Source organism: Rhea americana, unplaced genomic scaffold (assembly GCF_003343005.1).
Source record: "Rhea americana isolate MKP2758 unplaced genomic scaffold, rheAme1 scaffold_4, whole genome shotgun sequence".
Classification (NCBI taxonomy): domain Eukaryota; kingdom Metazoa; phylum Chordata; class Aves; order Rheiformes; family Rheidae; genus Rhea; species Rhea americana.
The window spans coordinates 5,844,255-5,871,979 of NW_028186534.1; the positions used below are offsets into that span (position 1 = coordinate 5,844,255).

Genomic DNA, 27,725 nt, shown 5'->3' on the forward strand with positions numbered 1-27,725 from the left:
AGCAGAAAACTTTTATTTTGAGTGCTTGTAAGGAAAGTAAAAATAATGAAGACAGCCAACCATACAACTGTATTTTTGTATTTAACAACTAAATTGTCTTATTGTAGTGGCTAGATCATTTTCGAACCACCTTGACTTTTAGGTGTATGATTCCAGTGAACACTTAATAATTATTTATCTGCTGAGGAATGCTGCATCATACTTCATTGCTTAGCTAGAGAAACTTTTTGGAGCATCCAGTTTGTGTGTCTTTCTTTCTTCTCCATTGAAATGTCAGTATAAGAAAAACAGAGAAGTGGTGCTAGTGCACATCTGGGTCACAACTCTCATATATAGTTCAGGCATGCCTCCAGACCTGAAATTGGACTGTTATTTTTTCTATTACTTCTTCTCTAGTAGCCTTTTGACTTCAGTGTTATCAGTTTTGACTGCTTTGCTAGAAGACACAGTGAAAAGCTGATGAGACAGTGTCCAACACTTAGGTGCACCCATTTCTATTACAGTGTTTTGCCTCAGAAATTAAAGTAGTACACTTAAACATCACTTCGTCAAACCACTGTGCAAGAATTAATTTTTGATTGATTTTGTAATCAAAATAAAGAAGGTACAAAAGGTTTAAAGATTCAAAAGAGTATGAGGATCAATGGGAGTTGGGTACTTTATTCATTTATGTATCTCTGACTATGTCTATATTGGCAAGTCACGCAGTGTAAGAGCAGCAAGTCAGTAGAGAGGGACCATTTAATCAAAACAATTGGTACCGAGGACTAAGCAGTTACACTACACGTGTGGGGAGTTCACTCTGGACTAAATCTAGTGTTGACCCATGATCATGATTCGTCATTTGAGCTGTCCAGCTGTGCTCCTGGAGAACATCTTCAGTTCAGTTTCCATCTGAAAGAAACCCAGTTCATTCACTCCAAGTTCACTCCGTGATACTAGCCGAAGTGCAAGTGGGAACAGTTGGGTGATTCACTTGAAAAGCACACTGCTTCTCTTGTCCACAGTGTCATGCAGATGTGCCCTTTCAATTTTCCAGAGTAAAGGATGTTATACAACTTGAAGAACACAAAGAAGTTACCTAAGACCTGGAAGCGATGAAACCAACATCAGATTACAAATGGGAAAGAGGAACTTTTGGAAGTCACACCTTTGGAAAACAATCAGTTAAAATAAAAATTATTATGAATTGTGGCTGTTGATTTTCATGTATTCATGCCAAAACTCATTTTCTATGAAAAACTCTTACTATTGGGTTCTTAGTATTGGGTATTTACCCACAGATTAACTGCACCTTCTTGGTCATTTTACAGAAATTGGCAGGTGGCAAGATAATAGTTGGAAGATGAGCAACATAATTCAAACTAAGGGTAATGCAGGCCAACAGAATGGCTAGATAGAAGATAGATGAAAAGCAGTTCTTACTTTAGTCACTTTAGTTCTCACTTGTCCATCTTTCATTTGAATTACTCAGTCCAATAGAAGTGGTCTTTGAGCACAATTAGATTCTACTTTTAGATAAATTTTGAAGAAGGAAGCTACAAAGCAGGTTAGTGCTGCACTAACATTTTGCGGCATTCTGTAGAAGAACAAACAGGTTTCTAAATGCAATACCATTAAAAAAGTGTTGTAAATCTAGCTCCTTTTTTCATAGCTCCTGAGAATGCATAAATTGTTCTGATGGCTTCCTCAAACAAGTTGCAACTAGGTTTTAAAAAATCTAGTGTTTATGCAGAAATTAACTTCCCTATTACTGAAGCTGTACCTCGGCTGATTTCATAACTGGTCTGTGCTTGTGCTGAATGCAGAGTGCTAATAAAAACTGTCTTGGATTAGAAATAGGAATCTTCATTGAGCATTCCAAATGGAAACATTCAGATGACTTTACAGTTCATTTAGCCCTCTGATTTTATTCAGAAACATTGTTTCTGTTGCACGCATCTATGAACCGCCAAAAACCTCTGTCCTGGGACTGTACAATAATGTTTTCATTGCTGTTTCCTTCATACCAGCAAAAATTATGTCATAAATGCAAATATCCACAATATATAACACAAATGGAAGCCTCATCATTTGGTATTTGTTCAGTTGCATCATGACCTACTTTTCCATCACATTAGGATGTCTACTGTATCTGCAGTAGTACGCAAGGAAAACTAAGTCAATTTTGCCTGAACTTGGTCTAAAAAGAAACTTGAATTTTGTGTAAACACAGCTTTACAGAACAATTTTTTCTTCTCTTTCAATGTTTCTTGTAGCATCACTGCTCCTTGCAGAGCTTGAATACCTCTGTAAACAATCTTAATGTCTCATTGTAATTTTCCAGGCAAGCTATAAGGCCCATTTCTCCTCTCATTTATATTAGTGTAAATTAGGATGACTTCAAAGTAGTCACTGAAGCTATACATGTAAAAATCCAGTGTAAGTGAATGGAAAATAGGCGTTCACGTTTTTAAACTGCTTATAAGCTGAGAAATTCTTAGCATCCATAGTTTGGAGCTAAAATATTTGTCTGGAGCAACAGAAACATTGATGTGCTTCCACCATGACTGAAAGCAATTCAGAAATGGTGCTTTCTTCCATGGAATTTTATCAGCCAGAATGACTGATGCATGCAGAATAAAATCCTGCTTTGGCAAATTCAGAATCCAACCTCATCTAGTTCATGTCTTAATGGCACAGGGAAAGACAGCAAAATGTACATTAAATGGGCCATTACACTCTGCTATGGCATCTAGTATCATATGTGTGAATTAGAAGTTAGTCTACTTATTTAACCAAGGAGAAGAGGTTCTGCCAGAGGATAATACAGGGCATCTTCTCTTCCTGTTGAGCACAGAGTTGCCCAGGCTCCTAATGTTGCGTGTTCAAGTTAGACAACCTCCAAAGTGTAGATTATTCACGCATTAAGGATTTCAAAAGTGAAGAAAAGTAAGACTAAGGAAAATTGAGAAACCAGACAACTAAAGATCAGATTCTGGTATGACTTGAATTCAGATGAGCAGTGAAGGCAGGGTACAAATACCCTGTGGGAAATCAGGATTATCTGAATCCTCAAGTATAAAGAAGCACAGGAGCAGTTTCCTCCGCTATCTTTCCAGAGAAGACAGGGACAAGTAAGCACACAGTTTGACAATCCCTATGCACAGCCTACAGCAGCAGTTCTAAAGAACCAGTTGTGTCATGGGGACAGAAAACTGCATTCCCACTAGGACACGAGAAAAGGGGACAGAATAGTGCACTTCTCTAAGCATCATCACATCAATTCTCTCCCTTGTAGAACTGTACTTTCCCTCTTCTCTGAAATATCTTGCTCTCAGTCTGGCAACAATCAACCACAATTGATCATTCACAAGTTGAATTACATTTTGCTAGTAATTCTTAGTCTTCAAATACATCACTCCCAAGAGGCAATGATGCAATCATACAATGTAGATGCAATGCCATGGCAATGAATGCAAGCCCAGAATAATTATTATTGATTTTAGTGACATTTCACTGTGTTAATCTGATGTTACTCTTTCCTCTTCATTACATTTTTCAGACCAGTTTACTATAGAAAGATATAGCTGATAATAGACAGCCCCAGGGCACAATCACAATAAATCATGCAACCAATTTGATATTGATAGGGAAAAAAAAACAACATTTTATTTGGCCCGGAAACATTTCGTCATAAGATGATGCATCACCCTTTCGGTCTTCATAGTTGTCTGAAAAAAATGTTTTGTTCATTTTGGGGGAGAAACATCTCCCAGATCACAACACGTCAATATTCTTAGCTAAGTATCTGTCAAATATTCTGTATGAGTTGTGTGTATGGGTGGCAGGCCCAGTACCTTCATCTGTATATGGTGACAGAAAAAACTCCCATTAATTTTCCCATTGTTATATGAACACTGAGTTCATGTGGTTGTTAATTATCTTGAATTAAAAGAAAGCAGAGATCACTTTATATGCTTCAGATTAGGGGAAGGTGGTAGTCATACGTACATTTGAAAGAATCCTAACTCTGGAAGCATGTATTTTACTGCCTTGAAATACTATTTCCTTTTTCTGTTATTTGTCTATTTAAACATTCTGCACAGCAATCATAGTGAATTCACTGACATGAAATACTAAAAAGAAACATTATCATCGTAGATCRACTCTCAAAAGAAATTGTTGCCAAAAACTGCCCAAAAAGCTCTTCGGCAGATATATACTACCAAAGCAGCTGTAACYTGCAATGATCTAGTTGCTGTGCTAGCATCAAAGCACATTACACTACTTAGCAGGCTGTTGTTTGCAACCTCAGAAATACGTCACGTCCAGAAAGACTTGGAAGTGGAGGCTCAGATCCTCAAGCATATTCATATGTAAGTCAGAGCTGGTTAGAATATGCAAGTCACTGAATCTCTATTCTTCGTCCAAGGTATACTACAGRTCTGTGAGGTTCATCAATACACAGATCACTATCAAAATGAATCATGTTTGTATATGCACCAGTGGTTAACTATCACTGACATTCAGTGTGTGAAAGGGTGCAAGGACATTGTATCTGTATTTCTAAGGAGCTAAGCTTTGAAGCTGGTATTCCTTCTAAAAAAGATTCACAAGAAGAGATAATTCTGGCCAACAGGAAAGAAATAATTTATTAGAACTGGGATATCTTTAAAGTGAAATTGAAGCATCTAATCAAAAAAAAAGTGCAGGTCAGATAAAACTTAGCTCTTAACATGAAATCAAATGAAGGTGAATGGTACAGAAAAACCCAAAGAGATCTGCTGAACACTATCAGTGGAATCCCAAAATGATGGCAGGAAAATTAATAAACTTCCCTCAACTTTGAATAACTGGGTCACAGAGAGAGCAACTATCTCTGTTTTCTTGAAAATGAGGGTACTGACTGGTACTGAAAACTTTGGTATGGGTAACCTTGGTTCCAGGCCCCTGGAAACTTAACCTTTTTTCACCATATGACTAACAGGTAACACAAACTGAAATAAACAAACTTAACACTTACCTAAGTTATCTTATGTTCTTAAAGGGCAGCATATGTAAATAGTTCTTCATTACTTTTGTGTAATTATTTTTAAATACATAGAGCATAACAAGAACTCAAGCAAACATCAGAAAATCAGAGTTAACATTGCAATATAACTCTACAACCTTATGAAAAATAATCTGTTGCAAAATCAATCAAACAAACTGTTAGGGAAATTAACACTAAAATGCAAAATAGTGGGATTGTTCACCTCAAACCATTGCTCTTTTCAGCTGGAAGCAGTGAATCATATCCTTACAAAGAAACTTCATTTACTTTTAGAGTTAGAAAAAATACGTTCAACATACAATATTAGAATATTCTAGCTCCTCCTCCGTTTTCTTTGAAGAACTTTCTTAAATATATTCTATGGTGAAAGTCTATTGACCAGCAATTCCTGAAACTACACTGTGGCTTTGCACTCATCCATTAGTACAAGCAAAAGGTATTCTGATATATTCTGATTCAAGCAGATTTAGACAAAATGCTTTGGGGAATGAGCTACATGCTGCTCCACCTATAGGCTGTTGAAAGAAACAAGCTACATTCCTCATGACCACTGTTGTTAGATGTTGGCAGGCTGTGCAGCCAATTCAGCTAGTCACACTGCTTCGGGATTTTGCAGTGAAACTTCCTATGCCTGCTGTTTGCTCCTACAGCAAAAAGTAAAGATACAACTGAACTTCCTCTAGAGCTCAGGCATGTTCCTGCCCTTTTCATAAGTGTAAGGCAAGCCCCAGAGATGCAGCAAGATTTCAAAATGCCAAGAGTGTTTTAGTTCAAACTCTTTTTTCCTACTGAAATTCTGCCACTCCAGAGTATCTAAAGTATCTCACAGCTCAGGCAGGAGTATTCCGATCAGTTAAAGCTAGGATAGCTCACTTTGTCATGAATGTCTATAACTACCTTTGCTCTCCCTAATCACTGCCAAAGAGCTCAGCATTTTAAGTAGTACGTTGACCTTCTGAAGTTCTGAATTACACAATGCAGTTTCCAGTGAAGTGCTTCTGCTTCAAGCAAGAGGTTGAACTAGATGATCAATAAGGTCCTTTCCAATTAGCATGTCTGTTATTCTCTTAAACAAGCACAAGACTGACATCTTGAAGTCAAGACATAAACAAATGTTCACATGTCTATTATCAAAATAAATTTGCGTGTAAAACGGCCATGCAGCCTGCTTTCAGTAAAACCTGAACATAGTGTAAAAGCACACGGTCTAAATTACTGCCAGCTCCCACCTGTTCTCAGATGGATTTGCATTTTTAACTATTTCAAGGATAGTTGGTTTGCAAGTTCTCTAACTGTTCCACAGACTACCATTGTTAGAAATGTCAGTATCTGAACACTGGTTAGTGGATAAGTTTACACCTACACCTCAAAGTATCAACTGCTGTTTACTTCAATGAAAATCTTTACCATGCTTTTCTTAAATCATCATGTGCTTACAGCTCGATCAAATCCTCTCAACATAGCACTACGCTCACTATCATCCTACTTGTTAAACATTCTCTCCCTCTTAACCCCCACCCTTTTTATCTTCCCTCAAGGCAGACACCTGTATAGCTCTTAAGATACAAAAGCAAAGTAAACAACCTCACAGTATCGTGACTGAACTGTCAGGGTACAGTATGTACAGCACTTTCCAGGTTTGACAGTTGACAGTACTTACTTTGGACACATTTGCTGATAAGGACAAATAAATTTGTGCTTTTCCTCAAAAATCCAGATTCCATTTGTAAGCACCTGAGTGGAATGACTGGTCTAGTGATAATCCTGACACCCTACCCCACTCCTCAACTTCTTACACTTGAACTATGCTTTCTAATTATCCTATCAAGATCATATGACTCCTTCGCGTGTTCTTTGGCTCACTGCATGGCTTAACATAGTTCAGCATTTCATCTTGAAGCAGAGCCCGTCATCAGAAGGCTGAGAGGTTGTAACACATTTCAGGTACACAGTTGAAACCTAAAAAGGTCCCATGTATGTGTATAATGGTCTTAACCACTTCACAGACTTTTTAAAGTGTTTCAATGATATAATTTATAAGTAGTTTTAATTGCAATTACTTCTTTTATATCCTCTCTTTCTTTTTAGGTCTTTACAGTGCTTCATCAAAGGAACTTTGACCTCAGAGAAATCTGAAACTTCCAAAAGTGAGACCAAAATAGAGTTTCAATATTGTATTCAGAAATACTCATACCAAAAACTAGCCCCTAAAATCCCCTTTTTCCTATGTGCCAGTTTGCCATTCCATTTCCTGTCTATGGGCAGTGTTACTGAATTAATGTGACATTTCTATCACTGGTACAAAGCTTGCATTAAAGCAATAATAATGGAACCGCTCCTAATAAATTGAGAGAATGCAGTGGGTAATAATAAAGTATGTCATTTGGTGGCAGAGTCAGACATGAGATCCAGAAGATGTCGCTTTTCTCCTTGATTTTTCCAGCATATCTGACACAGACTCTGCAGAAATAACTAATATAAATGGGGAAAACACATGCCAAAAGCTGTTAAGGAAAACATAAGGCAGAAATAGTTTACTCAAAATCACTCTCGAAGTCAGTGGCAGTCAGGAATAATGCCCAAATTTTTCACATTCCACCTTGAAGACACAAATTCAACATCCACCATCAGAATAAAAACATTTATAAAACCCAAGATAAAAATCTGAATTTCAGTCTGAATTCTGAAAGACCTGTCTCTAGAGATTTTTAAATCAGATCATCATAATGATATTGTTATTATTTGAATCTTGCTATGCCATATAGCTAAAAGAAGTGAATCACATATTGTAACACAGAGCTAAACTGTGATTGAAGGGCCAGACTGCCATAAAAATTTGTGCACTCCTTTCTGCATGTCAGCAAGAGGGTTCTTCAGAATGTGCTTGTCCTGTCTTCCTGCTGTCCTCAATACAACGCACTATGTATCATGCCCAATTACTGAAGATTGCAGACGTGCACAACCCRTTAAATACAGCTGAAATTGTAACTAATTAAGCAGATATGTCACTAAGTATTCGAGGGAAAACAGCTTGCCTGGGCTTCCAGGTCTGGTCCTCCTGAAGGTAATACCTACATAAAACTCAAAACAACAAGGTAAGCTAATCATCCACATCAAGACTACTTTTGTTTCTTTATTAATAAATGGAAAAACATTACTACTGCCAATACCTTTATTTTCTAGAAGAGGGTAGTAAAAAAAGACTACATAATATATTATTATACACCTATTTGGGGAATTACCAGTCAGATATTACACACAGAGAAGTGTAAAGTGACTAGAAACAATCTGGAAAGAAGCCAAGCAAAACATGATCATCCAAACATTATTGTATACTATATGGAGAAGGTCAAACTCAAAAGATCCTTAACAGTGCTTTCAAAAAGAAATATAATATGCATCACCTTTTGCTCTGCTTGTAAAAAGCGGAGTTCCACAGTTAAAATGTCTCTGATGATGTATTATTTTATGTCACATCTTGCTAAGGCAAGGAGAGATGAGAAAAAAAAATCACTCTGAGATTTCAATGCAATCTTTTTTCCTGGGGCCATGGGAAGACTTGCACAAGTTCCTTTCTTAGCTGACACAATCCCACTGTCAGCTGATTATTCAACAGGATTAGGACTGTTATCCATCTAGACTCTCCTGCATATGTCCTCTTCATCTCTTCAGAAATTTCATCTGGGTAGGTTTCATGGACATAGTAAATTTGTCTGGGATTTCTAGACATCATTAACGCCACCATACCAGATGCCTCCAACCTAACTGCCACACATCCGGAGATGGAAAACATGGACATGACAGTATGTCTTAACTGCAATGCAGCTATGGATGGTGCCTTGGCTTTGGATTACACTTTCCTAATCAGATGATATAAAATTAGGACAAGTGGTTGATACACCAGATTCTTGGGCTGCCACTCAGACAGACCTTAACATCCTGGAGAAACTGGCAGACAGGAACTTCAAGAAGTTCATCAAAGGGAAATACAAAGTCTTGCATTTGGGGAGTATCTACCTCCTAGTACAGGCTGGAGTGACAACTGACTGGGAAGCAGCTTTACAGAAAAACAGTCAGGCATCCTGGGCAGATCGAAGGTGATTTTTCCCCTCTACCCAACATTGGTGAGACCACATCTGGAGTGCTGTGCCCAGGTCTGGACCTTCAGCACAGGAAAGACATGGACATAATGGAGCAAGTCCATCAAAGGGCAAGTAAGAAATAAGGACTTGGAGCACTTCACATACAAGTAGATGCTGAGAGAGCTGAGACTGTTTGGCCTGCAAACAGAAGGCTCAGGAGGGATCCTATCAATGTTTATAAATATCTGATAGTAAAGAATATGGAGCCACATTCTTCCCAGCAGCATCCAGTGACAGGATAAGAAGTAGGTTTTTTGTTTGTTTTTTTGAAAAAAAACTATGAGCATGGTCAAGCACTGGAACAGCTTGCCTAGAGAGGAGCTTGTGGTGTCCCTGTCATTAGATATAATCAAAACCCAATTGGCCATGATCCTGAGTAAYCTCCTCTTAGCAGAGGAGTTGGACTATATTACTTTCAGAAGCCCCTTCCAACCATAACTATTTTATGATTCCTCAGCAAAAAAATCCCCAATTCTTAACTAAGGAACTGATTTTACAGCAATGATTTTTATAGAATTTTAGTAAAAATGTGCAAAAGAGTGGGAAATCACAAACATTAAACAAATGCGAATATTTTTTTCCACAGGAAGCATATATGCATGATGTCCTGAACACACGAGATGACTACTTCTATAGATCATGGGCTTTCATGCCTTTATCCTGCAACCTAACCTGGCTTTTCCAGACAGTGGTTTTGGATATGTTTTTGTAATAAGCTAACCTTTGGCATTGTCCTTGTCATCTTGACTGCTGATGATGCTCAGTTTCCCTTCAAATATACTCAATCATTACTCAGCACTTACCCAAGAAGGGTATTTTACTGACATGTTTTCTTCATCTATTAAATATTTTATTACATCTAAAAAAGTTAGATACAAAGACTTAACCATTTAAAACACAAAATTTGCAGTGGCTGGCCTAAGAACTCACCTGAATTTATAAACATTCCTTGTAACTTCCCTATATACAGAATCACAAATTCAGATATCCAGGGTTTCCTCTCCCCCCCCCCCTTTTATTTAAAAGAATCAGAGTAGCTCTTGATGAAACATTTCTTTTGCAATGTTTCATTTTTTGAGAGTGAGTCTCAATATAGCAGATGCAGAGGTTACCTTTGACTTCTGCTCAGTGTTAGCAGCATCAGGAATAAGATACATAGGCGCCATCAGCAAAGGTAGGAATTGTTCCTAATCAAATTTAGCCTATTGATCAAATTTACATTTTTCAGTAGAGATTGCTAATGTAGATGCAAATAATTAAGCACAGAAAAAGTAGATAATTTAAAAGCACAGATAATTTAGTGCTTCAGCTTTTCATGGGACCTGTCTAGTTATTTTTTGCACAATTTATCTGAGAACAAAAGTATGTGAGGTTCATCTGTTGATAAGACATGAATGTTACGCTGGATGATCAAGAAGAGAATTATAATATGTTTGGGTGGAAGAAGGTGAAACAAGGACACAGTGACAGAATCAAGGGTGGATAAACTAAATTGCTTCTGGTGTTGTGCTCCTCAGACTCTAACTGGGTTTTAGCAGAACAAGGAGCCACTGGGATCTAGCCCATTTGCCTGTAGCGTTTTAGGATTTCAGTGTCCCAGGGAGATCTTACGAAATGGTATCTAATCCTGACTTGAACATGTCTAATGATGATGATTCTGCCACAAGGTACATATGCAGAAACATACCAAAGTGGACAAAATAAGAATTCTGTCTTCTTTATGCTAAGGCCCCCTTATCCAATTTCATTGCTGTAGAATCTGCCCAGAGAGCACAGTAATAAACTTTTTGCCTTGGAATAATATAAATGAATCACTTCTTTTTACGCTGCTTTGACACATTAAAGGAAATCTTCCTGGATGATGATGTTATAGGCAACTCACCTCTCTGAAATCAGTGGTAAGAGAAGTATCTCTCCCTCCAGAGATTTTCGTTAATGATGGTTAGCAGACCTGTTGCTTTACTTAAGATTCAACATGGTTATAAGCTCCATCACAGAATTCTCACTAAGCAGCCATCTACAAGGCCAACATAAAGACATTCTCTCTTCTGAAAATGCTAGCTTTAACTTCCATGGGGTTTTGCTATTTTTTAAGGATATAATTTTGAAAAACAGATATAATGATACTTATTCACACTTGCAAAGACTTTGGCAAACTGAAAGTGAACAAGTATAAATATTGTCACTATTATTCTTTACAATTCTAAATTACAGTACACTATAGAGTTAACCAAGAAATCTCAACCAGTTATCTCTTTCTCTCTTTTAATAGATGTTGTAAACACTTATATTTCTTCTTTTCCCAGCTCTTTATTCACTAAAGGGCATTATAATGTATTGTCTCAAGCCATATTCGGTGCTTAGTGCCTGCTGAAGCTTGTGAAAAAGATCTGTTACATGAAAATGAAAATATGCTGTGGTTTCACCTCAATTTCTTTCCTTCTCCCCCACTTCTAAAGAGAAGAGACAACTTTAAGAAGCAGAAAAAGTAAACAAATAAGATATACAAAAATATACAAGCACAAATACAAACAAAAACAACTCATGAGTTGGGGGGGGAGGGGAAAGGAACTTGCGCCTGGGGTAAAGTATGTGAAAAGTGGTGATTTGTTCAAGGGCAGAACTTGGGCATTTTTCTTTAGCTTCAAGTAAATAAATAAAAAAAGTCTTTTCACTTGATTGTCTTAAAGTGCCTGGAGTTACGTACATTGGACTCTGTTTGCAACTGTTTTCATTTAGGAATGAGTGAAGTGGTTCAATTAAAACATGAGCAGCTCTGAACCTTTGCTGTGAATAAAATAGCACATTTCTGGGGAGGTTCAAGGAAGCCCAGCTAATTTCTTGTCATTATTTACCTCTTCTTTGTACTTATGTGTTGTGACACTGTCTGCATTCAGAAGTGCTACCAATAAAAGCCAGCAGTATCACACTGTGCTTAATTCTGCTGATCAAAACAGTCTGAATTGGTTGGGCTAAGAGCATGGAAATTCTGGGGAACTAACCCAAACAAAATGTGAAGTTTTGAGGTCCACCCTTACTAAGATCCACACCCACTAATGTGATATTCATTTCTGTGGGAAAAAAGTTGTTGCAATTTCTAAGGAAAAGAGCACTGCAGCATTAAAGCCTGAGGCTAGGTCTACACTACAGACCTCTGAAAGTATGTATTGTGAAAGTGAGAGGTGCACAGAGGTTCATCTCTGTCTTAGAAGAAACTCATAATATAGAAGCAAATGCTTGTTTTTCCTCAAGCAGGATGATTACATTACAGTACATTGCACTGTACTGCATTAGTACAAAGGGCCAGTGTAGTTACAACCACGCAAGGAGCATCATTGCAAATTGTTAGTATTTCTTCCCCAGTAAAAGACTCTTATTGAAGGCAATGATTCTGTTCTCTTGCTGTTTTTAAGCCAGGCACCTCAGCAAACTACAATTACTGGAATATTCTCCACTGTACCATAATCCACCTGTGCTAGCTTTTCCCCACATCATGATACAGATTCACTATATCCCTGTTCACTCAGTCAGCTGTAAAAAATCTCAAGCTTAAATGTCAAAACTCACGGAAAATAAAAAACATACTAGAAGACAGAACTGACTGCAAGCCCTCCTACAAATCCCAACTTCACCAGCTCAGCAAGTTCTTCTGGTTCTACTGAATCTGGCCTGAGACATGTGACGGCTGATCTGCTGACACACCAAGTCCTGTTACTGCCATGGTGAATCCATAGACATTGTAGCTGTATTTGTCACAGATGATACAAATTGGCATTTTTTTCCACTGTCAATACCATCACAGGGGATGTGGTGAACAATTTTGCTGTTTGCTGCTGTTTTTTTCAGAAAAGAACGGTAATCATTGTGATAGAATTTGCACTGCTACTGCTCAATTTGTACCTATTTCATATGCTGAGGGATACACTGTCCTGACTATTTGTTACTCCAGTCTTTTCCCCATCTTACTCTTTCTATACATTGGGATACTGATGAGTATTGGGATAATGGGGTTATTCCTGTCGTGTTAATCTGGTCATCCACAAAGGATGCAGAAACTGACTGCAATAACCAGACTTCATACAAAAGATGTCAGGCTCTGAAAGCGGCTGGCTAAAGTCACCTGTTCTGTTCCCATATAGGTGCAACATGCCTTACCACCTTTGTTTCATGTATTCTACAACTCTGACTGAATACCTCTGCTGGCCTTCCTTAAAAAAGTTCCCATTGTCCAACTGTTGTTTTCCTCATATCTGATTCCTTTATGTTGTTACTAGTTCTTTATGTTGTTACTCATAACAAATGTTAACCCTAATTCATTAGTGCTGCTTTATGCCATATGCAGAGTATCTTATTCAAGTGTCTAAATAGTTTGAAGTAAGTTTGATTTCTGTTATAAAGGATGTTCTCTTTTCATAATCTTCCATGATATGTTAGTTTTCTTCTTTCTAAACTAAGTAGAGTGAAAACTTACAGTGCATGTTTCTACAGTGCTGCATAAACTATCCTGAATGGTAACACATTGTTAGGGCCACCAACATAGTCAGTGTACTAGAGCACATGATCAACAAAGTGGCAGCTGGACTTACCCTGTAGAAGAAAAGGCTTGAGGAGACCTTCCGGTACCTAAGAGAAGGTTACCAAGAAGTCAGTAAATCCTTCAGCTGTTTCTCTATCCTAGTTCATACTGCTTAACAAGTAAATTAAACCTGGGTTTGCACATTCTACCATTAAGCAGTAAGGGAAGTAGTACTGCAAACTGGGTTTAGCCATATTTCATTTGTTGAGACTAAACTAGAAAATGATACAATATAGACTATCTGCTACTAAATAAATTAGAAGTAAGACAAGAAATGCTTTCAAGTTTCCCCATTCTTACTCCTCCTGGAAAGATCCAAACATCAGGAAATCATGAAAATTAATTGGTAGCAAAATGAACTTTAGCTTTGAGCTAGAGAAAGACATTTTAAGAGAGGATTTTCATAAAAATCAGAGTAAAAGTGTAGGGCCAAAATTGTATCTGCACTTCAGGATTACTGCATTTATAAGGGTAAATTCAGATTTGAATCATAATTTTGCCCTCTCAGCTTTGTGAATGCACAGATAAAAGAAGCATACTGTGATGTAAAGTTAAGGATATACTATTTTTGAGAGAAATATATACTAAATGAGCTCATAGGCATTTTAATAACCTGAAATTTATCCTCCCTTTCTCTTCCTGAACTCTAGATATCAACCATTTCAGGTACAGGCTTATGTCATTTAATATATTTAAAGTGTAGCAGTCACTATGTATTGAATCATATCTTTCTTCCATTATGATTCTAGTAATTATCATCTGTTCTGAACTTGAAGTTTACAACAGTATTTTTTTTCTGAACAGCTTTATATACTGTGAACCTTCTCTGAAGTCCCTTCTAGTTTTAATAAAGAACACTGATAAATTTATATTACCTAACTGACTGAACATTACATGAAGATTCCTGGCTCTAAAGGAGGCAACTACAATGTGAATCAAAAAATCCATTCATTCATTCACTTCTTCCAAGCAACGTTCTTTGGCCTGGAGCCAGATACCATTTGACGTCATGGCTCTAACCAGGAACATAATGTACTGGCGCTAGGACAGAAGTTTTACTATGGAAAAAAACAGCAACAAGTTGAAACTTATCACAGTAGCTGCAGTGAACAAGTTAAGAGAATGAGACTGGGGGCAAATCAGTAGAAAAATAAACGAATTATGACAAGCCTAATTTTTTGTTTTGCTTTTCTTGAAAGCACCTTCTCAAGTTAATACTCAGAAGCACTAGCCTCACTAGCACAAACAGCACATGTAGGGAAAAGATGTCCTTAAAAAAAAATCTATTACTATTTTTTGTAGTATTTATTACAAAAGGTCTATTCTTTCATGATTTTCTACTTTAAGTGAATTGAAACAAACTAATCCAAAAGATTTTTCAGTCTTCAGTAGCTAGTTTTATGTAAAAATCTCAGTTATGTTTATTTGAGTTAAATATTAAACAGGTCTTTAAGTAGAGACTGAAAAAGTTTGTAGTGGTAAGTTAACACTCCAAATCCAGAAAGCAGGTTGAGGATAGGAAAAAAATCTTTCCAATCCCTTCACAGCTACAATTAAGGTGCTGGGGGAAAAAATGAAAACCAGTAAGTTTCCAAAATACCACGAAGCACGGAAAAAAATAAAGTTGGAAAAAAATCTAGAAAAGATTAAGAACTATTTGTATAGCAACCATTAAGACTGTTTTTGCTGATACGAATTGAGAATGCCAGACTGACAATCCACGAAGTACATGCGGTGCCGTACAGCAGAGGTTTCCCAGCATGGCATTCCATTACGGGAGTTCAGGCCTCAGCTCAGTCTGGAGACTGGCGGAACAGAGTTCCATTCTGAGCTCCCTTTCAAGGGCTGCGATCCCTAGTCAGCAGCACACTGCAGTGAGATGCCCAGGACTTGCATTCCATTTCTGAACTGCTCCTAATAGGCTGCCTGATTTTTGGAAAGATCTTTCACCTCCCTATAATGCAGATTTTATCTAAAAATGGGTTTCATGTTACAGCAGCAGCTCTTAAAGTGAAGTAAGGGAAGGCAAACAAACAACGCTAAACAAGAACTAAAATTACCGTCAGTGGCTGTTGTAGTGCTAGATTATTTTCATAACATCAAACAGTAACTAGACTGAGGCTCAACAAGCCCATCTCACAAATAACACTGAGTAACTGTCACATGTTAAGATCTCTGTCACTATTATAAGCTAGATTTGAACCTCTGACCTACATCTAAGACTCTGAATCAAATCCTGCCACATGACATAGCCTCTTTTGAAAAGTCCAATAAAGGAGCCAGAAATCTGTGGTAAAAATGAGTATCCATAGAGCTGAGGATGTCTCACACTGCAAGTAGCTCCCATCTATGTAGAGAAATTATAGGGATAAGACTGGTTTAAAAAGAGGAAGTACAATTGGAGATCTGAGGTACTAAAAAAATCCTTAGAGAGTATTAAAAATTTGTGAAACTAAATTGTACCAATAATCAAACTCAGCAATGATACCTAACAGATCTTTTAATATATACAATTATCAGCCCCTAAACCCCAGAGCTATGTGCTTTACACGCATCACTGTGCTGAACCTAAACATGTTCATCATGTGATATACATCACCATTTATAATTTATTTTTTAAAATGTGCACTGCATTTTAAAAACTCACTGAAGTATTCTTACAAGCTCTGCCATTCTTTAGAAGACATTAGCTTCAAATTACATTGCTGTCAGCCCAAATCTTTGATACCTGTGAAGTTCTTGGATTCAGTATTTAAGTTCTCAATTACAATATGTGGCACCCAGTGCCTAGTTTTAGGAATTCAAGCCTATAAACTTACATCCAGATTATTAAATCAGATCTTGGCCCAACTCAGTGCCCTGTATTTCTGATGTCCCAAAAGTTCTCCAGACACAAGGCAGACTGGTACAGTCTGTAAAGATCCAGACTAGAAACCTGAATCCCAATTCTGAAAGTCATTCTGAGATTCTGAAAAGCACCTTACAACAAAAGTTATCAGTGCTGATTTTAAGTGAAGGTTCCAGAACTACACAGAATATGCCATTAGCTTAGCAACCCCGAAGACTGCTGAGCTAATAATGTGAAACCAAGGGCTTTATGAGAATTTTAATAGCACTGAAGTCTTCACTTCTTGATTCTTGTGAGAATTCCACACTCAAAGCTGTATCAGTTCAGCCATTAACTTCTGGAAGTTTCTAGGAGTAATTTCCCAAACTATCTGTAAATGTTATGGCAGTCTAACATCAATTTTAGAAAACAGAAATTTCATTTGGCAGTTATTCAAAATTTAATACTGTTATCATTTGGTTTTTTTTTTTTGGAGGGATGAATGTTTTAATTCCTGTAAAAACCTCCTCCTAAAGATATTCATCACTTTCTCATATATCCTTGGAGTTCCTAAACTCCTCACAGAAAACGCCAAATTTCATTTAAAGACAATGGAATTTGAAGTTGCTCAGAAACACTACCAGGTAGCCCCTATATATTTCAGTGCCTCTTCAAGGACTATATTCCTGTTCAATTCAGAAGTGGAAGGACATCTTGGGAATCAGCAATGTACATCCTTCAGTGATTTGAAGCTAAACTGGAGCCATGAAGAGGCATACATTCCAGAAGCCATTTTCACCATTTTCTTGGTGAAATTGATTCCTAATCAGCATTAGTAAGTAGACTGAAATCTGCTTGGTATCCCTGTTTGGTTGAATATGCCCAGTCATTAGAGACATATGTAGAGGAAAACGTTCTCATTGTGTTTTGTTGAAATCGGGTACTACTTAGACTGGAATTAGAGAAATATGGACAATAGCATAACCACTCTGCACACTTCTGGAAAAAAATGCCCTGCCCAAAGTATAGATATTTGTTCCATGAAGAGTTTCAGTTGGGGCACCACTGTTTAATAAAATGTATCTTGGTTTTTTCATTATATCTCTGTAACTTGCTAATTATCAATAGCAATACAGGCATATTCATTCAGCTATGCCAAGCTGTAAAATTCTCAGTGATAGAATTTAACACTGCTAAAATACTGTTCTATCCAGGCATGGAACAATCTCTGTGATATAAGTTATAACCTACACCTAGCCACGTCTACAAAAGTGTTAACTAAAGTGTATTTATCTCAAGTTATGTTATTGTTAAGAAATTTATTCAGGCTTCAGAGGTATTCAGCTGAGGAAAAACCTGTGAATCTACCAAGGCATTCTTTATGTACCTAAGTTTCACTTAGTTACATAAAATTTCACATGTTACCCACTCACCAGATATAAAGCAATTTGTACTAGGATCCTTTCCCATTCAGCATCACATTGTTGCCACAATACAGCTGTCTGCACAGCCCATGGATGTTGAACCAGGAGACTTTATTTCACAAAATCATAGGATAGTGGAAGTGGAGAAGGATGGTAGCTCAGGGTGACGGGGAGAAACTAGTGTTTGGGCAGCAAATGTCACCTTTGCCGTACAACAGAGTGAGAACCACTGAGCGTACTTTGCTCTGTATTTATGAAGATATTAGGCCATCTATTCTAGATTTCTATTTGACCAAAGTTTCATTATTAAGTATTTACCACTGCTTGGGGAGTAGTACTGCATTCTGTGCTGCATATGTACTTCTCACATGCCTGGCTTTACATTGATTAAGTGCCTCACAGGAATGAAAAATAAAAATAATAATGCACAAACCTTATTAAATTCAAGATTTTCCACAGTCTTTGATGGTCCAATGTAAATTCTGATTTCATCTCAGATGGATTTTGCCGAGAGTATTATGGATTTCTTCTAATCCTTAAGAAACTGCTCTGTTATAAAAACACACACACAATTGGTTGTCTGCCACTTGTCAAATTAATGATTTTGCAAGTCTATGATATTTTTCATAAATTGCTTAATGGATTTTCCTCATCCTCATTGTTACTTGGGATCAATGGCTTACGTGCAGAATGTGCAAACCTAAACACAAACAAGCCTCAATCATCCTATTGTTCAAACACACATTTTTTGGTTTTGGATGTTCACAGTCCAACCTATTGTAACTGATGATATAATGTCAGAATGCTAAGCTATTAGATGGCTCATGCATCCCATGGCATTGTTCATTTGTGTAACAGATGCAAGACAAACATGGTACACACATATCCCAAAGAAGGAATGAAACCAAGATGGATGATAAGATTATATGAAGGCTAAAGTCATGATATTTAAACTATCCTATCTTATGGCTGGATAGGGAAAACATATCCGGGAAAAATCCTAAAGTTTCAACATTTAGTTGTATTCCAGACTGGAACAAAATAAAGATCTTTCAGATTTTTTCCAAGAGAGAGAATTCATAACCCATATATCGGCAGCCAAAATCCAAACAAATCTTTCTTTAAGGAACTCTTCTGAAACATAGGAAACCAAAGTTAAAGTTCCTGTTGTGAGTGCCAGCCCTAGACTGATTTTCTGCAATAGAAGGTCTCTTAAAATCTTATTTTGACTTGAAATTGCATCCTCGATCTTAGAAGTTTTTTGTAAAAACTATAACAAGTTAACATGAAATTTCCATTCTAAGAAATCAGAAATTTTAGACACAATGTTTGGCTAAAAATCTTGAATCAGTATTCAATCATTCCTCTTACAAGCTTAGCTATATACCTCTATTTCAGATAAGGAAAATCTTGAACCAGAGACTTTCATGATTCGCTGAAATGGTGGAAGTAGTGAAATGTACTTCCCAGATCCGTATAGTTAATCATACAAAAACAGTACAATTTTCTGTGAAGACACTGACTTTTCCAGCACTTAAAACTATGTTTTGGCAACAGGATTTTTCATCTCATAAAACAAGATGTTCTAACATTTGAAAATGCTTTGCTGTAGCAAAAGTGAAGTCCCTTGTTCCTTTTAAAAAGTCCCTTGCAAAAAAATAGAATGTTCATGCTAAAATGGTTCTGAAATCGACTGTAAAATACTTCAAATTCTTCCAAACAAAAAATTAATATTTGATAGGATTTTACTGACAGACTGTCATGCAAAGAACTTTCAAAATGAATTTTGTTTGTTTGCTCCCCTTTCGGAGTTCTTGACAGTTTCTTTAAAACAAATTCATTACTGCTATAAAGACTTAATGGTTAAAGTCTTCCGGTCTGTAATAAGAGCTCAACTTCATTTTCATCAAAATCAGTGGCAAACTGCCACAGATGTTACATGATGCGGGCTGAGAACCAGCAGTTCTGAGTTTGAGTTACCCATTCCATTTTTGATCTATGAAAAGAGGTGGAAATTCATACTACTGACTCTTGCACGTTGAACTGGATATCTAAATGAGGAAGCTAGCTGCCCTTACTAATTCCATTGTCAATGCAAGGTGGTGGTATAATTGGACCAGAATTTAATGTACCTAGTTCTCAATTGCTATCTCTTTCTACTTACTGTTAAGGTAATTAAAAACTGAGTAATGGAAACATAAGATTTACTCAAAGATTAAGGAATGTGAATGCCACTTCAGTTAATCATGTAAAAGCCTATGCTTACAGACTGACTGGCCATTATTAAGTACTAACAATACTTTGCAACCAAAAACCCCGAGGTTATTAACAATCATGTGACCAATGGCCTTCAATGAGAGTTTATACTGAATATTTGTATTTTAGAAGCACTTGCTTATTCCACTGAGAAACTAACAGCTTACATTTTGTGTGTTGTTCTTGGTATTTGTCAGTTTTCTTTACACTAGAATAAATACATATATTTGCAAGATAATAGAATATGCAGAACAGAACTTGAGAGCCAAATCTTCACTAGATGTAAACCTGCATCAGTGAGGTTCCCTAATTTGATCAAGACATAGTTTGTGCATAATAAAATTTCTCAACTACATCATCTGATTTTCAATTTGTGAAAAGATAAGTCATAAAGTTAAAATGTCAAAAAGTTCCTTGAACTGGGGATAAGTGCTGCGTCAATCAAATATTCATGATCTACAGGTGTCAGAGAAGGTTTTCAATTTTTCATTTTGGTCAACACTTGGACAGCTAATATGATCCAAAAGTGTCATCTGTTTTTTCCTGTGGGCAGACTCTTTGCTTAATGCAATCCACATGAGCCCAAATTTCTGTACGAAAGAACACATTCAGTGGACCTCATTAAGCGTTGTTTCTTTCTTCACCCTTTCAATTCAACAAATGCCTTGCAAAACATACTATAGCATATATAAATCCCACAAAACATAAAATAGTTGCAGAGCTACAAGCATCAATACTGGAGATTTCCAGGTGGCAGGTAGCAAAAATGATGTCTGTAATACACAAACTAGCAACTTCAGATTTTCAAACTACCATAGCTTTGGTTAACCCTGCAGTGTCTAAATTTCAAAGAGGTACACAGTAACCTGTATTCCTGTGGAGTTCTTGTCTTAGTTGTCAGTATTCTGGCAATAATGCAACTAAAATAAACATTTTAGTGTACACAAGTGATCACTTCCTCCCTTCATTTAAGTAATCATAATTAATTTAGAAGCATATGTGGAAAACAACTGAACACTGTCTTTCACAGGCTCCTTAAAGGGTCCTGCCATTCAATTTCCTATTAAAGTTATATTCCAATACCTTTAGCCTTCATGGTAATTTAACACATTTTACTACAGAATTGGCACAGGCAAAAATACCCTCATGGTCAGGGACTGAAGCTCAGCAGACAGTGATTTTTGACAGCTTTAGGTCATGTGACCACATCTTTACCGTGGTATTGTACTTTTTTGTGCTTTTACTGCACCTGAACTGAAAAAGACATTTTAATCACTCCTGTGACAAAGACTCATTATAAAATGTTTAAGAGTTTGGAGGCTTTCAGTTGACAAATAGTCTACAGGAAGTGTTTGCAATGATTCAGGTTTACATTTATGAAAGATTTATATCCCAGGTACTTCTGAGTTTTACCGAACTACTGTTCATCAGTTAAAGATCAGAGTCAGAGGAATCTGATTATAGTTTTATCTGCTTCATCCTTTGGGTGGATGCAGACAACAACACGGCAGATAACAAAAAATTATGTTACGCATTCTGTATTACATTTTAAATAGAATATCAGAATTTTGACTAATTTAGCAAACCTGTTAGGCACATTCCTAAGTATGCATATAAACCATGCTGTAAAGAATTTTGTTGAATCTAGGCCTCCATGTGAAATTGGTAGCAAATAAAAAGCCTTCAAAAGGAAAAAACTTAAAATTAGAAGACTCAAGCCTTTGCAGTGTACTTCATATTTGACCTCTTCAAATTTAAGTTTGTAGTTAATATGCCAAAGAATAGGACCTGAATCTAAATCCCAAGTATTTGCATTTCTTCTGATTTTTCTATTCCATTGCATATTCTAAGATTAAAGCTATCAAATACATCAATGTTTTCCTGGCTTCTGATTAAAATACAGGAATGCTAAATACATAAATTATAATGCACCTGGAATTTGACTGATATTACTGGACTATGTATCTAGGTAACCAAAATTCTTTCCAAGACATTAAGACTAGACAATATTTTAAGGGCATTTTAGTTACTTAACTGTTTAGCTCTTAGTGAGAGAGCAGACTTTATGTTACACAAGATCTACAAAGACATCCTACACTTATTCTGTGATTTGCAAAAGCATTTATAGTACATAGGAGGCTGAATCTTTAATTTCCAGAGAGATTTTCAATCCCACAAATAATACATGCACTTCCAAAACTCTGCACAGTGACAGAGCACTAGCTATAGCATCATAAATAATATTGCTGAATTATGGCAGAGATGAGGCAGAAAGGCAAGACTAATTTAGAGCTTTGCTACAGCTAAGCTACACTACTTAGAGTTGCCAAGGAACGTATCTGCAGAAGTGCACCATGTTCATGTGTCAGTTCAGCACCCTATAATTCACACCACCACACGGTACAGACATGTCTTTTAAGCTTTTAAGTTAATAGGTTCTGAAAATGTTATCCCAAGCTAGATATGTGTACAGCTTACTGCATACAGTGGTGATAATTACACATGCAGTAGGTAAGTTTTCCTATAATTATGCCTGTCAAAGATACTAACTTCACACAGAAGCAAAGTGAAACAATAAGCAATGCAGAATATACATTTCTAGATCAAACATGCAAAGGCAGTGTTTGTAATAGATGGAAGTTTTGCTTCTGTTACAATACAAAGTTAAAATAAACCATTTTAAAACAAGATCATGCAAACTTATTTGATATAAATCATCCTGTAGAGAGCAGACACCCCATGGATAAAGGTGGTTTGTTTTTCTCTCTAAAACCTTAGATAATTAGTTTTGGTTGTCATGCAGACCTCCTCTTTAAGAGGTTACTGTGACCTATTCATATTGATCTATGTGGAGATAGGACTGAAATGTTGACATTTTGTAAGTGCTTTTACGTTTTCACAAACAACATTTTTCATAGTAACCAGAATAAATTAGTTTGGTTAAACTTCCTCCTATTTTAACAGTTAGAAAACAGTCCTACTACAAGGATTTCCTTCTTTTATAAATAAGGAGAGCTTGCAATTTAATCCTTTAGCACTCAAAAGTGATTTGTATGTGGCATGCTCACTGGCTAATGCCATGGTCAGAGAAAATAATCAAGTTTTTTAAAAAATGGACACACAAAAGTTCAAAATGCAGATCTATTCCTTCATTATTCTGACTACATATGCAATTTGCACAATTGCAACCACATTCCACATTTACTGCAGGAATTTACTAATTTCCGTATGTTACTGTGTAATCAGCACGTTCAGCTTCCTAACGTGTTTGCAAACAAGTTAGGTGGACATTTTACATATGTATTTGGATGCTTAAAGTATCTGCTCCAAAATGATTAAAATGTAAAATACACGACAATAATATTGGAATATCACTTGTCATTACTGGCATATATAAAGAATAATCCTACAAAACATACAGGCTAATCTCCACACTCTTTTTAGCACTGAAGAACACCTTATTTGAAGATGGCTTCTTTAAGAACAGAGCTACAAGTAGAACTGGAAATAAGGACTGAGGTTAGACACTAGGATATAATATCTAATGATGAGGCTACTGAAGCACTGGAATAGAACACCTGAGAGTATTACAAAATCTCCATTCATTCAGCTCTTTAAGAACATCGATGTTCATCTAAATGCTTTGTTTCCCTATGCCAGTACAATCTGTGTCCTTGACATTCTCCTCCCCAACTGATTACTCAGTGGTTCTCGGATTAAGGTTGAGAAAGGGATACTCCATGCATTCTATTGTGGAAGAACGAACGCCGCAAGCTGCCAAGATGAGCACAGATGTGGCTGGGAGAAAGTAACGTGAGGGAAAAGAGTAGAAATGCACTGCCTAGTTCTATCTCAAATTCCTGCATACATCCTTCACTCTGTTCCCAGAGACTCCAGCAATGTACTCTTCCCCTCCGCTCCCAATATTCTTTGTAACTCTCTGTTTGAGAATCACATAGACAAACATCTGTCAGAAATTATACCACTGTATCTGATCCCTAATTTTACCTCTCAAGATCTCTTCCAACCATACTTAAATATTACTCCACTCTTTCATGACATATGAGGCCAACCCTAGCTAGTCAGTGTGTATAGAATATACTAGAAAATTCACAAGCTGCAAGTTTTGCCCAACTCTAGGTTTCCACAAGAACCAAGAAGCAGCAGAATGTGGACAAGATACCATCTTAATTCAGTAAAAAAGGATTATCTACATTCTAAATAATACTAGAAGATCTATTTGCTGCTAGAAAAATACACACAGTCTTTAATTCTACCTATGCAGCACTCACATATCTTTTTTGCAAAGCATCTGTGTGTAAGGCACATGAGAACAAGACTGACTTCAGAGTCAGATGGTTTTAGTGACCTCTTAAAATATGTGATAGTGTTTGCTTTTTGTCACTTCTTAGTTCATAGAATAGTTTATTTGAATTTTACACATTTTCTATCTGAAATTATTTGAAGAACAGTATGGTTTGACAATTAAAAACAAAAAGTATTCAGAAGTCTTCAAACAAAACAAAGAAAGAGCTCACAGAAAACATTGGGCAGGAAATCTCTGCAGGCACAGAATAGAAGGAAACAGAATTCAAGGCCAGCTCTCACTTAAAATAGAAAGGATGATCTAGTCATAATTACTGATCACACTATCTGTCAGAGAAAGGAGAATTAGTAACAGCAGTGTTTTAATTTCATAATAATGCTTTAATTTCTCTCTTTTTTATACTTGAAACAGTTTGACAATATCAGATTAGAATTCCTTGTTGAAGTCCTGCTCAATCCACTGAAATTCTGTTCAAGCAAATATATTTCTGTATGTCATTCTATACAATTCATGCAACAGGGAAGGAGACATAGAAAAAGGAATTGCACCTTGCTTTTATTTTCCTTAATCACAGATCAGATTACACATAACAAAAGGGATAGGGCTTCATCATAAAAGATGTGCCAAACAATTTATACTCTGTATCCTCATTACAGAATTGGAAACAATTACATCTCTTGAGGCACAATCATTCTTGGAGCTTCCTTTGGGACATAGCAACTCGAAAAAAATGGCAGTGATTGGTCAGTAAACAGCAAAACAGCATTAGCCCTTGTAGCTTTTATAAACCATAGCACTCAATAAACAAGGTGTCAGTAAACTGAAGGAGAGTTTTTACAGATGAAATACTACCATTTCCATTTAAATATAGTGCTGAGTTGGCTTGAGAGTTGGGCTGAGAATAGCTGGTTCAGTAGAGGGTGGGGGGAATAACTAGTCTCCCAGTTATCAGAGAAATCTGGGTGCGAGTAACATCAAGGTGCCTGCTTTCAGCTGGCAAGACAGGGATGTTCACAAAATATTCCTAAAATACTAAAGATTCTGCTGTGTCTGAACTAGCACGGCAGTGTACAATGTGAGGGTCTACAGGGTTTCAGGCACTCTGGAGTACTGCACAGTCAGCAAAGCAATATACATATATTTTAACATTTTAAAATATTAGTAGACAAGGCTCTGAAAAATCAATTCCTCTTTTATATGTTTCCAAAAGTATTTTTAAGCTTTCTAGAGTCAGATTAGTAGTAATAGCTATGACAAATCTGTTCTCTGATTTATACTAACCATTGTATCATCAACCTGTCGAGATCAGATAGAATATTGGCCCCTGGATACAAGCCAGTAGATCCACTTCCCCTCTACCCCCAGCAATTATGTATTGTGCAATTTCACTGTCATCTGAGTAGATACTTCCAAGAAGATTTCAGAAGCGTCAACGTAGGTTAAAATGCTCCCTCCCCAATCCCACCTCCCAGTTCCTTCTCCACCCCAGCACCTCCCCACGCACAACTTCTCTCTTCTGTTTATCTTTGGTTTTAAACACTCTGATCAAAAATTGACTTTGGCTGTTCTGCCTGAACTCTGAAGTGTTTGAGCAGATAAGATTCAGATAATATGTTAGAAGAAAGTTTCATAGGTCCCCTTCCTCCTGGCAGGTAAGAGAACAACACCAACCATGCACTGAGGTGCATTCTTTCCCTTGCAGAACTATTTGTCTGGCTTGCCGGCTTATCAAGGTAGGCCAGTGGAATTTTCACTATATCTGACTTGGAAAAAATATATCAGGTGAAGGTTGCTTGTTTATACACAGTGCTGAGGAAATACAAGGTGTAAATCTACCTCCTGCCAACCCAGATGTGCTGTTAGTTTTTAAGGCAGTTATATTAAGCTCTTCTTGCACTAAGTGAAAAGGAGCTGATCTGAGATTCTTTCCCTTTACAGGAAATACATTCAGAATGATAGAAGAACTTGCATACTACAAAAGTAGTAAGATACGGCTCCAGAAACAGTTGGACATTTTTTATACACACACACACACACAGAATGGAATATATAAAGCAATATAGTCACCTCTATTTCAGAATACTGGTTAAAATGGACATATTCTTATTTTCATACAACTAATTTTTTCTATCTAGAGGTGTACCTAAAACTAGACCATAGTAGTTTGAAGGTAAAAAGAATTTCAGAACACTCTCGTCACACAAGATAGTTTCTGCCACCTATAGTGAACTTGCTTATGTTTTTTTGGCATAAAAATTAAGCTCATATTGTGTTGGGCATACAATTGAATTTGTGTTTGTCAGAGCCCATGCTATATTTATGCATCATCCAGGGGACAGCCTATGGAAAAGGCTCCAAACAGAATCACTTAAAATATCACCTTATCTTAATTTAAATCACTGAAATAGGAGACTTACTTCACTGTGGTGTCACAATATGAAGTCTTTGATAGCAATACTTGCTTAAAGCATTGATATTTAATTCTATAACTTTCCTGCTCTAGTATCAATGTTCTCTCTTATGCTAGAAAACAGTTCTATAGCCATGTAGTTTGCTGTACCACAGACCTGGTCGGGATTAAGCAGATGAGTTCCTAGATCCATTCCAAAGCGCAGCTGCATAAATAGCTAGGCTGAGACAATGAAAGGGGTGATATAAAACAGGAACCAGCAGCAGGTGGCACAGGAGGTGAGGACAGGCCAGTATTTCTGTCAAACACTTTGCATCTGGATATATAGCCCAGAGTCTAGTCAGCAGCTCATGCATATAATTTGGTTAGCTTTAAACTTCCTGTACTGGTGGCAATAAACTCAGTACAGACTGCAGAACCCTACAGGAATGTGAGTGGCTATGAATGGCTTGCTTGCACTGAATGCCATGCTATGGTTATAGTGATACTAGTGACATACTATCTCAGTATTAAACTAACAGCATATCAACCCAAACTGAAGTTAATACTTCTTTGCATATGCACAAACAGCAGCCACAACTTTGAATGAACCGGCATTCTCTTGAACTTCAGCTTGAGATGAAAAATATTTATGTTTGCAAAATTACAGGCCCACAATAAGGCCAGACTCACCCATTCTGTAGCTCTAAGATATTCAGGTGAAGAGGAGTCCATACTCAGATATGCCA

General features: G+C 36.9%; 1 long non-coding RNA gene across 1 annotated transcript; it reads right to left on the reverse strand.

The window, feature by feature from the left end:
• On the reverse strand, positions 1-27,725 carry LOC146590730 (uncharacterized). Its single transcript, XR_014896932.1, has 4 exons — positions 27,670-27,725; positions 18,438-18,553; positions 13,764-13,800; positions 1-1,088 (listed from the first exon to the last, which is right to left on the reverse strand). It is a non-coding gene; the product is annotated as an uncharacterized LOC146590730 (long non-coding RNA).